General features: G+C 44.0%; 1 protein-coding gene across 8 annotated transcripts in view; it reads right to left on the bottom strand.

The window, feature by feature from the left end:
* PC (pyruvate carboxylase) overlaps window positions 1-16,881 on the bottom strand; it is a 105,732-nt gene that overhangs the window by 84,566 nt on the left and 4,285 nt on the right. For 5 of the 8 annotated variants that reach the window (XM_082340793.1, XM_082340794.1, XM_082340795.1 and 2 more), the window contains one exon: window positions 16,099-16,137. The gene's annotated coding sequence lies outside the window, so the exon portion shown is untranslated. Of the gene's footprint in view, window positions 1-13,676; window positions 13,911-16,098; window positions 16,138-16,881 lie in introns of those variants that run through there. The other 3 variants (XM_082340797.1, XM_082340800.1, XM_082340792.1) reach the window with 2 other exon arrangements.

Raw genomic sequence — 16,881 nt, 5'->3', positions numbered from 1 at the left:
CCCACAGCCAACATCGTCCTCAATGGTGAAAAACTGAAACCATTTCCTCTAAGATCAGGAACAAAGGCAAGGTTGCCCACACTCACCACTATTATTCAACATAGTTTTGGAAGTTTTAGCCACAGCAATCAGAGAAGAAAAAGGAATAAAAGGAATCCAAATCGGAAAAGAAGAAGTAAAACTGTCACTGTTTGCAGATGACATGATACTATACATAGAGAATCCTAAAGATGCTACCAGAAAACTACTAGAGCTAATCAATGAATTTGGTAGAGTAGCAGGATACACAATTAATGCACAGAAATCTCTTGCATTCCTATACACTAATGATGAAAAATCTAAAAGAGAAATTAAGGAAACACTCCCATTTACCATTGCAACAAAGAGAATAAAATACCTAGGAATAAACCTACCTAAGGAGACAAAAGACCTGTATGCAGAAAACTATAAGACACTGATGAAAGAAATTAAAGATGATACAAACAGATGGAGAGATATACCATGTTCTTGGATTGGAAGAGTCAACATTGTGAAAATGACTATATTACCCAAAGCAATCTACAGATTCAATGCAATCCCTATCAAATTACCAGTGGCATTTTTTACAGAACTAGAACAAAAAATCTTAAAATTTGTATGGAGACACAAAAGACCCCAAAGAGCTGAAGCAATCTTGAGAAAGAAAAACAGAGCTGGAGCTGGAGGAATCTGGCTCCCGGACTTCAGACTATACCACAAAGCTACAGTAATCAAGACAGTATGGTACTGGCACAAAAACAGAAATATAGATCAATGGAACAGGATAGAAAGCCCAGAGATAAACCCACGCACATATGGTCACCTTATCTTTGATAAAGGAGGCAAGAGTATACAATGGAGAAAAGACAACCTCTTCAATAAGTGGTGCTGGGAAAACTGGACAGCTACATGTAAAAGAATGAAATTAGAACACTTCTTAACACCATACACAAAAATAAACTCAAAATGGATTAAAAATCTAAATATAAGGCCAGACACTATAAAACTCTTAGAGGAAAACATAGGCAGAACACTCTATGACATAAATCACAGCAAGATCCTTTTTGACCCACCTCCTAAAGAAATGCAAATAAAAACAAAAATAAACAAATGGGACCTAATTAAACTTAAAAGCTTTTGCACAGCAAACGAAACCGTAAAAAAGACAAAAAGACAACCCATAGAATGGGAGAAAATGTTTGCAAACGAAGCAACTGACAAAGGATTAATCTCCAAAATATATAAGCAGCTCATGCAGCTCAATATCAAAAAGACAAACAACCCAATCCAAAAATGGGCAGAAGACCTAAATAGACATTTCTCCAAAGAAGATAAACAGATTGCCAACAAACACATGAAAAGATGCTCAACATCACTAATCATTAGAGAAATGCAAATCAAAACTACAATGAGGTATTACCTCACACGAGTCAGAATGGCCATCATCAAAAAATCTAGAAACAATAAATGCTGTAGAGGGTGTGGAGAAAAGGGAACCCTCTTGCACTGTTGGTGGGAATATAAATTGATACAGCCACTATGGAGAACAGTATGGAGGTTCCTTAAAAAACTAAAAATAGAACTACCATATGACCCAGCAATCCCACTACTGGGCATATACCCTGAGAAAACCATAATTCAAAAAGATACATGTACCACAATGTTCACTGCAGCTCTATTTACAATAGCCAGGACATGGAAGCAACCTAAGTGTCCATCAACAGATGAATGGATAAAGAAGATGTGGCACATATATACAATGGAATATTACTCAGCCATAAAAAGAAATGAAATTGAGTTATTTGTCGTGAGGCGGATGGACTTAAGTCTGTCATACAGAGTGAAGTAAGTCAGAAAGAGGATAACAAATACCGTATGCTAACACATATATATGGAATCTAAAAAAAAATGGTTCTGAAGAACCTAGGGGCAGGACAGGAATAAAGACAGATGTAGAGAATGGACTTGAGGACACGGGGAGGGGGAAGGGTAAGCTGGGACGAAGTAAGACAGTAGCATTGACATATATACACTACCAAATGTAAAAGAGATAGCTAGTGGGAAGCAGCTGCATAGCACAGGGAGATCAGCTCCGTGCTTGGCGACCACATAGAGGGGTGGGATAAGGAGGGTGGGAGGGAGACGCAACAGGGAAGGGCTATGGGGATATACGTATGCATATAGCTGATTCACTTTGTGATACAGCAGAAACTAACACAACATTGTAAAGCAATTATACTCCAACAAAGATGTTAAAAAAAAAAAGAGTTTGACAGTTCTAGGTACCTTATATAAGTGGAATCATACAGTATTTGTCCTTTTTTGTCTGGCTTATTTCACTTAGCATAATGTCCTCAAGAAGCTTTTACCTTTGAAGGCAAAGGGCAAGACAGAGAAAAGCTGGCAGCTGAATGACACTGTTGAACTCCTGTATCAACCCTTCACCCAAGCCCACTTCACCTCTGAGCTTTTTGGTTACTTGGTCAATATATTCCATTTATTATTTAAGCATATTTGTGTCTATATTTTCTATTATTTGCAAGTGAAAACACAGTAACTGATACCCTCCCTTTTTTTCCTCAAATAGAATTAACAGTTTGGTATATATTCTTTCAGACTCTCTAATATACAAATAAAGATGTGCATTTTATTAAAAAAAAAAAAAGAGTGAGGCAGACATCTGTACTGATATGGAAGATCTCTAAGATACATTGATAAATGAAAAGGGCACAGAGCAGAGAGAGGGTGTAGGAGAAAAAAAGAACAGAAATATACTTCTATTTTAAATGGCCACATCATCTCTAAAAGGATAGACAAGACACTTTAACCAGAGGTGGCCTCTAGGGAGAGGAAATGGGTTATAAGGGAGAGAAAACAAAAGGAGATTTTTATACATTTATACATCTGTACCAGGTGCAAGTATTACTGAGCTAAAATATAAAACTCTTTTTTTTTTTTTTTTTTTTTTTTTAAGTCAAGCCCTAATCTTTTGGGTTACCACTTGGTAACCTGTTATAAAACTCTATTAGATTCAAGTGTAGCGCTGCTGAGGCCATTACCTGGGTCACACCTGGGCTTCCTTTGCCTTATCAGTAACTGTTTCACGAGACCTCAGATTTCAGGGTGGAAGGTACTCCATCATCTCAAAAGATTTCACAGCCAGGGTACAACTCCAGCCCATCCAAGCCCAGAATTCCACAGAGACCCTGCAATGTTGTGATATAATAAGAAATATATATTTGGTCTTTGCCCTAGGTTCCTGGCACAAGAGTTTCTAAAACGCTTGGAATTTCCTGAGTGATAGGGGTGAGAGGAGCACCTTTTGTTATTCATAAAAGTCCCTTTCAACCACGCCTGAGTTTGTGCTGATACAATGACTCTTGGTGAGCCCCTAAATACAGCATCAGGATAGAGGCTGGCTACCGCAGGAAGCAACCACGTGATTAGAGGATTGGCACTTTCAGCCCTAACCCCGGACTTCGAGGAAGTGGGGAGGAGCTGGAGATTGAGTTAATCACCAATGGCCAATCATGCTTACACAATGGAACCTCCACAAATACCCTAAACCACAGGGTTCAGGGAACTTCCTAGTTGGTGAATGCCAGGAGGGTGAGGCACCCTAACTCCATGGGGACAGAAGATCCTGTGCCTGGATCCTTCCAGACCTCACCTAAAGTACCCCTTTATCTGGCTGTTTATTTGTATCCTTTAAAATAAATCAGTAAATGTAAGTAAAGTGTTTCCCTGAGTTCTATGAGCCATTACAGCAAATTATCAAACCTAGGTGGGAATGCCCTATTTCTAGCCGGTTGGTCAGAAGTACAGGTGGTAACTGGGGACTGGGGACTGAAATAGGGACAGTCTTGTGGGACTGAGCCCTTAACCTCTGGTATCTGCACTAACTCCAGGTGGTTAGTGTCAGAACTGAATTAAATTGTAGATCACCCAGTTGGTGTCAGAGTGTCAGAGAATTTGTTGGTGCTGGGAAAAACAGCACACATTTGGTGTCAGAGATGCTGAAGGTAAAAAACACCATCAGAGACCCCTGGCTGGGATCCCATCGATAACTGACCACTTGGGCTTACTCTGCTGGGCTGGCTGACCTGGGACAAAAATCTCAAAGAGGCAGTGACTGAAATGTCCTTCTGGGGCCATAAGTCTGCCAGGAATGGCTACATTCTGAGGCCCTCTGCCCCAGAAATGTCCTTCATCTGCCCCCTGGAGAGAAAGCCTCTTTAAGCTGTGTGTTCTCCCCAGCTGCAAAAGTGAGTCATGAGGGGGAAGAAAACTGACTCACAGTTGTAAGAACAACAAAGGGAGAGGCCAGCTACAGGACTAGACTCAGACCTTTTCTATAATAGAAGGTAAAGCTGACCATCCCCTAACTTGTGACTTCAGTCTCCAAGCACTTCCCCTCTCATCAGCAGGTGTCCCCCGTCTATTCTAACTTCTCTCCAGGCAAGTTCTCAGGACTAACTGCTCCGGTCTCAAGCAAACTCAATTTTCTCAGGAAATTTTGAGTTGGGTTTAATAGCCCGTCTCCAAAGATGGCACCCCATTTCAACTCCTTATTTCTACACCTCTCCACTTTCCCCGACCTCAGTCCTTCAGCTACATGAATGCGTGGCTTTTCTTGCTCTGCATTTCAGGACAGAGGTAGAGTTACAAACTAGAGCTCTCCAAGTCTTCTCTCCACTTCTCCCCATGACAACCTTTCTTCTGTGTTCACTTCTTCCTTCCCATCACCACCCCTTCCCTGGTCCACACACGTGGCAACAGCAGGTCTGAATTACAACAACTGCCTCTCAGAGCTGGTCCCCCACCCTGACCTCCTGCCTCTCCCCATGCCAGGTCAGCCGGCTCACTGCTTCCAGAAGAGTTTCTCAAAACCCCATTCACCTTTCGGGGGGTCGCCAGCTCAAGCATCTCAGAGGCTTCTTGTTGTCTCAAATCCCAACAGGCAGCTGGGCATTCACAGAATGAACCTCCCAGCCCCGACGCTCGCTACTCCCCAACAGCATCCTTTTTTTTTTTTTAACAGGGTTTCCTAAGTGCCAGGGTCCTGTGGGTTCAGCAGAAAACAAAGCAGACACAAATCTCCACCTTCATGGACCATCCATCGCCTTCCTCCTGCCAGTGAGGCTAGGGGCATCACACCTTTCCCATGCCTGGCTCTTCTCATCGCCATGACTTTGCTCCGTGTGCCACTTTCTGGGTACCGTCCCCTCCTCTCCACCAACCCCAATGTGACGCCCTCATTCAAGGGCCAGCTCTCCCAAGAAGTCCTTTCTGAGCAGCTCCCCTCCCACCCAGTCCCCTCAGCTTGCAGGCCCTTGGCCTCATGTATTCTACTCTCCATAATGAGTTCTCCTGGAACTATTCTCCACTGGCCCCATCAACACAGCCACCACTAGGATATGCCCACTATGTGCCGCTTTACGTTATTTCATTTAATCCCCCCAATATCACCGTGAAGAAGGTCTTATTGCCCCTATGTTATAGACGAGGAAACCAAAGCTCAAAGAACCTAAGGAACTTGCCTGGTAATTTTCTACATTCGTTTTTGCATTTAGCATCTTACCTGCCACAGAAACAGCACTCAGTAAACAGCAGTTATGACTGTTCCTTATTAGTTAGTTACTACTTGAGCGAGCATGTATTTTGCCCCAGGACATGCATCCCTTCTCTCCTCAACCACAGGATAAGTGACTGAAGGCAGGCGCCATGTCGTCAGATCCATCTGTGCCTGCCACAGATGCACAGCAAATGCTCGAGGAAAGAACAAACACTTTCTTAGAATAATGCACAGTAATAACTTTAGCCCTTTTAAAACCATTCAGTCAAGTGTGAAAACTCAGGACTAGATCATGGGGAATTTATTTTGCCAAATATTGAAACTGCCATTTAAGAATATCAGAAGTAAAAAGGGATGGAAAGATGATTCGGGTCAGCAAAAACACAAACAGCTGTTTTGCAACCGGCTGGAACTGAATAGTCAAAATCCAGGAAGGCTGAGGAAAGGCAAAAGGTCTTAGCAACATGGCAGGGAGGAGAGCCCTGCCCTGAGTGAAGACTCCCAACTGGCCACAAGCCCAGGTGACAACAAATGGCTTTTGGGACAAAAGCAGCAAACACGGATCAAGAGATTAATTTAAGTAGGAAAGTCGGAGAGTTTCGGGTTGGTCTTTTCAGACCTGCGCACAGTGACACTGAGGCATCATGTTCTAATATTCTGTGGGACAGCAGGAAGAACCCAAGGCCAGGAACCGGAACTGCTGCTTCCAAAGCTTGGCTCTGCCTCTTACTGGTGGAGCTGGGTAAGTCACTGAACCCCCCCCCCGAACCTCTGATCCATCATCCATGACGATGAAACCACGACCTTAACCTGTCCCAATGAGAACTGTCCAATAAAGAATAAAACTATGAAGCGTGATACACATATAAGGAATATTATCAACAACAAAAGCAACACAACATCAGCAGTTGGTTGCATAGTGTCCTGGGGTGAGATAGTTGAGATTAGACCCCAGTATTTGTTGAAACCTTGATGGCTGATGGGTAGGGGAGAGGCTGCCATTAGTAGATTATAGTAGTTGTTCTATTTTTCTTGAGGTAAAGGTTGAATTCACCTTTGGGGACAAAACTTTTTTTTCTGTGTTGTAATTCCATCCTGCTATCCCCAAGCATTCAGTAAAATTTTGTGAAATATCTGGTAATATTTTTATTTTATTTATTTTTAAAATTTTATTTATTTATTTTTATTTTTGGCTGTGTTGGGTCTTCGTTGCTGTGCGTGGGCTTTCTCTAGTTGTGGCGAGCGGGGGCTACTCTTTGTTGTGGTGCGCGGGCTTCTCACTGCGGTGGCTTCTCTTGTTGCGGAGCACGGGCTCTAGGCACGTGGGCTTCAGTAGTTGTGGCTCGCAGGCTCTAGAGCACAGGCTCAGTAGTTGTGACGCCCGGGCTTAGTTGCTCTGCGGCATGTGGGATCTTCCCGGACCAGGGCTCGAACCTGTGTCCCCTGCACTGGCAGGCAAATTCTTAACCACTGCGCCACCCAGAAGCCCTGGTAATATTTTTAAAAGATGTACTTTGAGAAGTTATGAGATAAGTCTTTTTGCATGTTGAAGGCAAAATAGTAGGAGGAAGGAGGCAACAACCCTGAGACAGGGAGAACTAGTGACATCCAGAAGAGAAAATAGACAGCTGGCCAAGGAAATCAGTAACCCAGGTAGATTTTATTCATTTAACAAAGATTTTTTGAGCCCCAACTATGTCCCAGGCTTGGTGGAACACATAATAAGTATTCCTTAGGTATTTCTAAAAACACCTGCAGAGGGGAACTTGGTAAAAGAATTCCTACAGGTCAAGTGTGAAAGGAGCTTGAGTAATTGTTATTTAGGGACTACACTGACATGTTATCCCTGAAGATGGAAGAGATCAGAGCCATCTAAGGCTCAAAGATCAAATACAGTTGAAGGTTTTGCCTCATATGGCATCTATGTTCATCCTGCTGCCTTCTGGCATCCATGGTTTCCAAGGAGAAGTGAGCTCTTAACCTTATCAAAGGTCCTTGTGATGAGTCGCTTATCTCTTGCTGCTTTCAAGATTCTTTGATTATGATGTGTCTAGGTGTGGATCTCTTTGATTTTATCCTACTTGGAGTTCACTGAACTTCCTGAGTACATAAATTACTGTTTTTCATCAAATTTGGGAATTTTAGGGCTATTATTTCATCAAACATTCGTTCTGCTCCTTTCTATCCTCTTTCTAGGACTCCCAACATGCGTATGCTGTAGGTGTCTGAGGCTCTGAGGCTCTGCTCAATTTCCTTCATTCTTTTTTCCTTCTGTTTCTCAGTGTTTAACCTCAATTGACCTATCTTCAAGTTTGCTGATTCTGGGAATTCCCTGGTGGTCTAGTGGTTAGGACTCTGCACTTTCACTGCCGAGGGTGCGGGTTCAATCCCTGGTCGGGGAACTAAGATCCCACAGTCTGTGTGGCGCGCCCAAAACAAAAAAAGTTTGCTGATTCTTCTGCCTGTCCAACTCTGCTGTTGAGCTCCTAGTGATTTTTTCACTTTAGTTATTGTAATTTTCAACTCCAGAATTTTTTTTTTTTTTTTTGTAATTTCTATCCCATATTGATCATCTCTTTTTGGTGAGGCATTGTTCTCAGACTTTCCTTTAGTTCTTTAAACATTTTTTTTTGCCCATGCAGCGAGGCATGGGGGATCGTCTTAATTCCCTAACCAGGGATCAAACCCGTGTCCCCTGCAGTGGAAGCTCCGAGTCTTAACCACTGGACTGCCAGGGAAGTCCTAAACATATTTTTAAATAGATGATTTAAAGTCTTTGTCTATAAAGTCTAAGGCCTGAGTTTCCTCAGGGACAGTTTCTACTGATTGTGTCTTTTCCTGTGTACATGCCATTCTTTACATGCCTCATAATTTTTTGTTGAAAACAAGAGTCAGCCATTTTTCTTGACTAAATGTTCCCTGGATTGCTGCAAGCCTTTGGTTAATTTCCAGAGTTCTGAAAAAGTTGATTCTGACAATTTTTGCCAGTTTTCTCATTTCTTTTACAGAGGAATATCTTTTAAGAACTCCTTATTTCACCATTCCCGAGGAATCTATATCTCATATGGCAGTTAGAAAGAGGTTTTCATCCCTCTAAACAATTTTTTGAAGAATACGGGTAAAAGAACTCTGATACTTAAATACTCTGTACTTGATCTTAAGCCCCAAATAGTGTCTTAAATGCCACACTTCTCTAAATTTTTTAAAAAATCTGATTATTTACAAAGACACAGCAACATTTATTAAACACATAATTTTATAATTCCAGCATCCAGAAAAAAAAAATGGAATAACATTCCAAAATAACCAAAATGAGGTATTATACACTTTGTTTTACCTTTCTCGAGTAAAAGTATCGTGGCTCTTGCTCTGTGGTAATAGGTTTACAGCAACAGTTTGATCAGGGTACATGGGCTATGTTTAAAGCTGCATTGTATAACACTGAATGGACTGCATATGTAGCAATTCTTTTCTGATGTACATTTGGTGGTTTCCCATTTTTTTTGCTATAAAAATGCTGATCCAAACAGCCTAGTATGCTTGTGTGCTTGTCTTATTATACCTTAGGTTACATTTCTAGAACTGAAATTGTCATGTCAAATGCCTTTTTTTTTTTAAGTTTTAGTTTTAATTTTCTCTGTATCCTCTGCCATTTAATGCCCTGCCCTGAAATGGAGCACATTTTCCTATCTCTTTGGATGGAGGTTCTGATACTCAGTGATGTCACTGCCATTTAATAAGACTCTCACGCTGTGTATCACGCAATGCTCCTTCACCACCTGAAGGGGGAACTCAGAGTCAAAGGTAAGGAAGGACTGTATTTAAAACTTCTGAAAAGCAGGAATCTAAGACAGTCCCCCATTCAAATTTCCTTTTCGTGGAACTCCACAGACCTGCGCTTTTACCCATACAGAGCCACATAAGCATCAGAGAACAGGGGAGAGGTCAGACTGCATTAATAATTTTCAGCCAGGTCCCACTCACCAGTCACAAGCTTCCTAAGGCCACACCCAGTAACCAAGACAGGAACGCAAGTCCACATCTGTTTATCATCTAAAATCCAAATCTCTGGGACTTCCCTGGTGGCGCAGTGGTTAAGAATCCGCCTGACAATGCAGGGGACACGGGTTCGAGCCCTGGTCCGGTAAGATCCCACATGCCACGGAGCAACTAAGCCCGGGCGCCACAACTACCGAGCCTGTGCTCTACAGCCCGTGCTCCGCAACAAGAGAAGCCACCGCAATGAGAAGCCCACGCACTGCAACGAAGAGTAGCCCCCGCTTGCTGCAACTAGAGAAAGCCCGCGCACAGCAATGAAGACCCAATGCAGCCAAAAATAAATAAATTAAAAATAAATTTTTAAAAAATCACTTTAAAAAAAATTAAATAAATAAAATATCCAAATCTCTAACAAGAGTTTGATGACAATGCCCCTCCAAAGAGACTTGTAGCTCTCCACTGGGAGGTTAGGGAGAGGCCAGGGTTCTCACCATTTCCAGGGGGATGAACTAAAGAATACGAAAAGGCAGGCATGGGTTTCGGGTGTCAGAATTTCTTAGTAACCAAGCCTGACCAGAAACCAAGAACCCTTAAGTACCAGACTCCCTTTCTCTGCATTTGATAAGATGTAAGATATAGGGAGGAAACACCAGACCCAGACACAGAAGACTGGGACTCAAATTCCCGCACTGCTGTGTCACTGGCATGATTTTTTTTTTATTAATTAATTAATTAATTTATTTATTTTTGGCTGCATTTGGTCCTCATTGCTGCGCGCAGGCTTTTCTCTAGTTGTGGAGAGCAGGGGCTACTCTTTGTTGCAGTGCGCAGGCTTCTCATTGCAGTGGCTTCTCTTAGTTGTGGAGTATGGGCTCCAGGCACACGGGCTCAGTAGTTGTGGCTGGCGGGCTCTAGAGCGCAGGCTCAGTAGTTGTGGCACACAGGCTTAGCTGCTCCGCAGCATGTGGAATCTTCCCGGACCAGGGCTTGAACCCATGTCCCCTGCACTGGCAGGCGGATTCTTAACCACTGCGCCACCTGGGAAGTCCCACTGACAAGATTTTAAAACTAGTCCTTGATCAAAGGTTTGGAAAATAGGCAGAATCTAAATTCCACCTATTTTGTATTTTAATTCCACCTATTTTGTGGCCATAGTGCACAGAAATGAAGCCTCAAGTAGATTAATTGAATCCAGTCACACAGCGTAGCAGCCTGGGTGTAGAAGTGCAGAGTTCCATGAGAAGAGAAGGATTAGGCATGCTTCAATCCAGGGCACATGGGCTATCAAACCATCCCCAATTGGGGGCAAAATGGCAATGACTCGGGGCTCTGCCTAGCAGTTGGATTCAAAGACTAAGACCTAGTTTCACCCTGGGCAGCAATCTCTTGAATTATAAAAAAAGTGTTATCCAGTTGAGAAAGAAACTCCAAAAGTCGCTTAGGAAAGTAATTTACTACAGTTTGAGATCATATCATTATCTCCTTATTAGGCAAGCTTCTTTAATTCCAGGAAGACTAAATTTAAGCATATAAATATGCCTAAGAAAATAAAAACCATAGTATTTATAATTTTGTGTTAAGAAATCTGTGTGTAGGGGCTTCCCTGGTGGCGCAGCGGCTGAGAATCTGCCTGCCAATGCAGGGGACACGGGTTCGAGCCCTGGGCTGGGAAGATCCCACATGCCGTGGAGCAACTGGGCCCGTGAGCCACAACTACTGAGCCTGCGCGTCTGGAGCCTGTGCTCCGCAACAAGAGAGGCCGCTATAGTGAGAGGCCCGCGCACCGCGATGAAGAGTGGTCCCCGCTTGCCGCAACTAGAGAAAGCCCTAGCACAGAAACGAAGACCCAACATAGCAATCAATCAATCAATCAATAAATCTTAAAAAAAAAAAAAAAAAAAGATGTGACTGCATATCAGCATCAATAGTAACTAAAATACGATCCCAACATTTAAAAAAAAAAAAAAAAAAAAAGAAATCTGTGTGTATCTGTTACTTTATGTACTTCAATGTTCAAGGGAATTTGGTCTGTTCAGAGTAACGAGTCAGTCTCAAGATTCCAATTAAAATATGTAACTGAGTAATTGGTTTAAACTTAGGATTTTAACTCGGAATTTTACTAAGTTTAAAATCAGTATTGGGGTTTCCCTGGTGTCGCAGTGGTTAAGAATCTGCCTGCCAATGCAGGGGACACGGATTCGAGCCCTGGTCCGGGAGGATCCCACATGCCGCGGAGCAACAAAGCCCATGCACCACAACCACTGAGCCCGCGTGCCACAACTACTGAGCCCGTGCGCCACAACTACTGAGCCTGCGTGCCTAGAGCCTGTGCTCTGCAACAAGAGAAGCCACCGCAATGAGGAGCCCGCGCACCACAACAAAGAGCAGCCCCCGCTCACCACAACTAGAGAAAGCCCACACGCAGCAACGAAGACCCAACGCAGACAAAAATAAATAAATAAAATAAAATAAATAAAACATTTTTTAAAAAAAAGAAAAAAAGATGAAGTTTTAAAAAACGAATAAAAAATAAAATAATATCAGTATTGGCAGATGACAAATAAGCACATGAAGAGATGCTCAACATCATTAGCTACCAGGGAAATTCAAATTGAAACCACCATGAGATGCCACTACATACCTTTCAGAATGGCTAAAATGAAAAAGACTGACCGCCTCCAGTGTTGGTAAGGGTGTGGAGGGACCAGAACCCTCGTCTGCTGCTGGTGGAAATGGAAAATGGTATAACCACTTTGGAAAATGGTCGGGCAGTTTAAGTTAAACATATACCTACCATATGATCCAGCCACTCTGCTCCTACACATTTGCCCAAGATAAAAGGAGATATATGTCCATACAAAGACTTGTACAGAGGTTCACAGCAGCTTTATTTAGAATCACCAAAAACTGGAAACAACTAAAATGACCAACAGGTGAAGAGATAAACAAATTGTGGAATATCCACTAATGGAATATTACTTAGCAATAAAAGGAACTATTCATACATGCAACATAGACAAACCTCAAAATAATTATGCTGAGTGAATGAAGCCAGACAAAAAAGGAGTACATACATGATTCCACTTATGTAAAATTCCAGAAAATGCAAATTAATCTATAGTAACAGAAAGCAGTTCAGTGGTTACTTGGAGATGGTAGAGGCAGAAAGGGGTGGGAGGCAGGGATTACCAAGGGGCACAAGGACACTTTTGGATAATCACTATCTTAATTGTGGTCATGGTTTCACAAGTGCATGCATATGTCAAAATATAAATTGTACACTTTAAATATGTGCGATTTATTATGTCAAAAATACCTCAGTAGGGGGCTTCCCTGGTGGCGCAGTGGTTGAGAATCTGCCTGCCAACGCAGGGGACACGGGTTCGAGCCCTGGTCTGGGAAGATCCCACATGCCGCGGAGCAACTAGGCCCGTGAGCCGCAATTACTGAGCCTGCGCGTCTGGAGCCTGTGCTCCGCAACAAGAGAGGCCGCGATAGTGAGAAGGCCCGCGCACCGCGATGAAGAGTGGCCCCCACTTGCCGCAACTGGAGAAAGCCCTCGCACAGAAACGAAGACCCAACACAGCCATAAATAAATAAATAAATAAAAATACCTCAGTAAAGCTGTGTGAAAAAATAAGATAAAACAGTATAGGAATGTTTGAGAAAATTTAAGAGTCAGTTTAATTTATTAGTTAAACAGGAATATTTAAGTATTAAAGATTTGGTAATCAGACAATTGCAAGTATTATTAATGGAAGTTGAATGTAATTCATAAACTCAATTTAAAATTTTCAAATGAGTTAAGATTGCAAATGGATCAAGTATTAACCCAAAGACCCCTTAAAGTGATTATTAAAATTTTCTAGAATCATAAGTAGAACAGAAAGATTTGTAGGCTACACTTAAAAGCTAAATGTAGAAGACTGGCCCTTAAAGGAAGAATGAGATTTTTGAGTTTGTAACTTGAACAAACTGAAAATCAATTTTTACAGTCAAAGTAACTTCTGAATAATCTTTGCATTACACAAAAACCCGGGGGTGGGGGGATGATTAAAAAATCTCACTCAAACAGGCTACTCACCAGTCACCCAAAACTCACCAAGTCACTTGGTCTCACCGAACTTCAGTTTCCTCATTCATGAGAGGAATGTTTTCCAGAATAATCCACTTATTATAAATGATTTAATATTAATCAATTTCACATTGATAAACAGCACATTAGTAAAAGCACTCGGAGAAGCATACAGCGATGGGCAAATAGAAAAGATCAGCAGCATGATATCACTCTATAGTAACTGCAGCCTTTCCCAGACCCTGGGCTGACCAGTGACAGACATGCGAAAGGTGACACACGTATCCTCAGAGACTAAGCATGACTCAGCACAGCCAGATCATGGAATTTTCCCGAGGCCTCAGCCAGAGAGGAGCTGCCACATATGGAGTCTGGTCCACAGCTGGTGGAAATGTACCTAGAGCTGCCCTGGATATCCCAGCGCCACCGCCAAATGCCCCCCGGCCCACAGGCAAATCAGGATAAGGAGGTGAGGAACAGCAGCAATGAGGGGGTGTTGAGATGACCCAGGGTTATGCCTTCTGGAATAATACTTAAAAAAAAAAAAAAGCCCACATCTACCTCCCTCCAGGATCACCAAGGCGACCAAAAGGAGGAGGACAGGGGAAGGCGGGAACCTTCAATGGCAGAGTCTTAGTTACAGTAACTAAGCAAAGCTCCATGGACTCAGGAGGGAAGTAGGGACTGAAAAGCCAAACAAGCTTTAACAAATTAGATGACCTGGCAGAAGAAGGCCCTTCCTGGCGACTAATTTTCCCTTCCTACTGATGGATTTGGGGAAGACATGCAAGAAAAGATGACACTCTGGGGGCTTCCCTGGTGGTGCAGTGGTTGAGAGTCTGCCTGCCAATGCAGGGGACACGGGTTCGAGCCCTGGTCTGGGAAGATCCCACATGCCGCGGAGCAGCTAGGCCCGTGAGCCACAACTACTGAGCCTGCGCGTCTGGAGCCTGTGCTCCGCAACAAGAGAGGCCGCGATAGTGAGAGGCCCGTGCACCGCGATGAAGGGTGGCCCCCGCTTGCCACAACTAGAGAAAGCCCTTGCAGAGAAACGAAGACCCAACACAGCCATAAATAAAATAAATAAAAAATAAAAATAAAAAATAAAATAAATTTTAAAAAAATTAAAATTAAAAATAAAATAAATTAAAAAAAAAAAGATGACACTCTGGAAAAAAAAAAAAGGAGGGGTGTCAGAATCTTGGATTCTGCTAATTAGCCTTCTCTGGGCCCCAATTTCTCAGCTCCGTAAGCTGAGAAATTGGGACTGTCACCCAACTGCCCCTCTTCTCCTCACAGGGATGCCAGTAAGAGCAACAACATTCAACTCTATCAGCCAAGATGGGAGACCGAGAGCAAGCAGAGAGAACAGTGGGAAGTTTGTGGAGGGTGGAGTCCGTCAAAGGTCCGGAGGCATTTCCTCTCATACCACCTGCCTTTACACTCCGCCCACTTTTCTAAGCAAACTCCATCTCAGAGTGGAAAACGGCCACTCCTGGCCCAAGACCTAGGACACGTGAGGACTGTGGAAAAATCTCAGGACGGAGAACAGCTTATGGGTTCTGAAGGATCATCTGAAAAAAATCCCCCGACAAAGGAATCTCCACACTGAGCACTGGACCTGAGCTCTGGGAAAAGTTGTCCCTGAGCCACTAAGTTCCCAGGGCACCTGGCTGTGAAACAGGGGGTAGCGGCTGGCCTGCCTCTGGATGAAGGGAAGAGCATATCAGTGTCTGAAATGCAGGCGGGACGCTACACAGAGCCAGGACCGTGCCCGGCTAGGGCCCTCTCACAGGCCATCAGGTGGACCCCGGACCCGAGGGCCTTGGAATTTAGGCTGCGGAGATGCACCGGAATCAATGCAATCAGTGGAGTTTCCTGTGTGAGGGGAAACCTTAAGAGCGGGAGGTTATACAGGGCCGTGCTGCCACACAGAGCACTATGTGGGGGGAAGAAGGGGCAAGTCCACCTTCACCCCCTCATCGTTGTCTGGACACATGTGTCAAGTGCTTCTACAGCCAGCTGACAGAGCCACCTCCTGTGCCCAGCTGCCTGCTCTCCACATGGACTCAAGCGCTCTTCCCAGAGGCTGCCCAGCCCTACAGATGCTTCCTTCCTGTGGTCCTGAGGAGCCTCGCCGCTCTCCCCCACCACCAGGCGTCCCAAGCCACACCCTTCCAGAAGTAGGGCCTCCTGCTGAGGCTGGCCAGCAGCCAACTGGGGCCAGCAGGGAGCCAGACATCACTTTCCTGTGAAAACCAAGAAAACCGAGAGAGTCGGGAACAGACAAAGACTGCATATATTTTCCAAAAATCAGAGCTTGGCCTTTTTTATTTAGTGAGCTTGATCACTGACGTGCCAGGACTGCTAAAATCTACAGCTGCTGCTCCCACAGGCATCCCACTGACCTGGATCCAGGCACAGGACTTACCCTCAAGTGTATCGTCAGCTCTCAGGAGGCAGGCGTTATCTAAATAAAAGAAAAAGAAAGTGTTACCCTCGTTTCTCTCCCAGCACTCCCCAGAGAAGCCAGGCATAGCAGGAACACAGACCTAGAACCCAGAGAAGAACTGCTGCTTTGCTTCCCCTGATCTCAGGGGTAACTGGGGGGGCCACCAGGGCAGCGCGGGGCTGAGAGCACCCCAGCTCTGTTGTCCAACTGCCTGGGCTCTATTCTTGCTGCTTTGCCACCCGCTCCCAGAACCACTCAAAGCTTGTTTCCTCATCTGTGAAATGGGAGTAACACCACCACCCAGGTCGGAGGGCTCCCGAGGAGGTACACACTCAAAGCACTGGCACCGTGCCTGGTATAGAGGACGCGTTCAGACGTTGGCCGACGTGCCTAGTAAGAAGCATTTAAGTAAAACCTTTTTCTGGCACCCCCCTACACAAGAACAAGAAGTTCTAGAAACTTTTCTTGTTTGATCTGAAGTGTCTGGTCCTCCTGCCCACTCCCATCCAACCTCAGGCCAATTTTCTCTGCAGAGCCACCTCCAATCCTTCAGGAGCTACCTCGCCTCCGGATTCTCTGAGCCTGGTTCCTGTCTCACTCTGCAACTGGACACAAATGAAGAAGCTGATGTGTCTCCTATTTCGCCGGCTATGTCCTCAGATCCCTTCCTGCAGAGACCACCACCCCACACACAAAGAGCACACCCTGTGCTTGGACCCATGGGAGCCCAGTTGGTGGTGCGTGACCACTTTCTGGAGTTTA

This window comes from Balaenoptera borealis (assembly GCF_965194805.1).
Source record: "Balaenoptera borealis genome assembly, chromosome: 11".
NCBI classification, from domain to species: Eukaryota; Metazoa; Chordata; class Mammalia; order Artiodactyla; family Balaenopteridae; genus Balaenoptera; species Balaenoptera borealis.
Note: the sequence above shows the minus strand (reverse complement) of the source record. Positions and strands in the feature narration are given on the sequence as shown.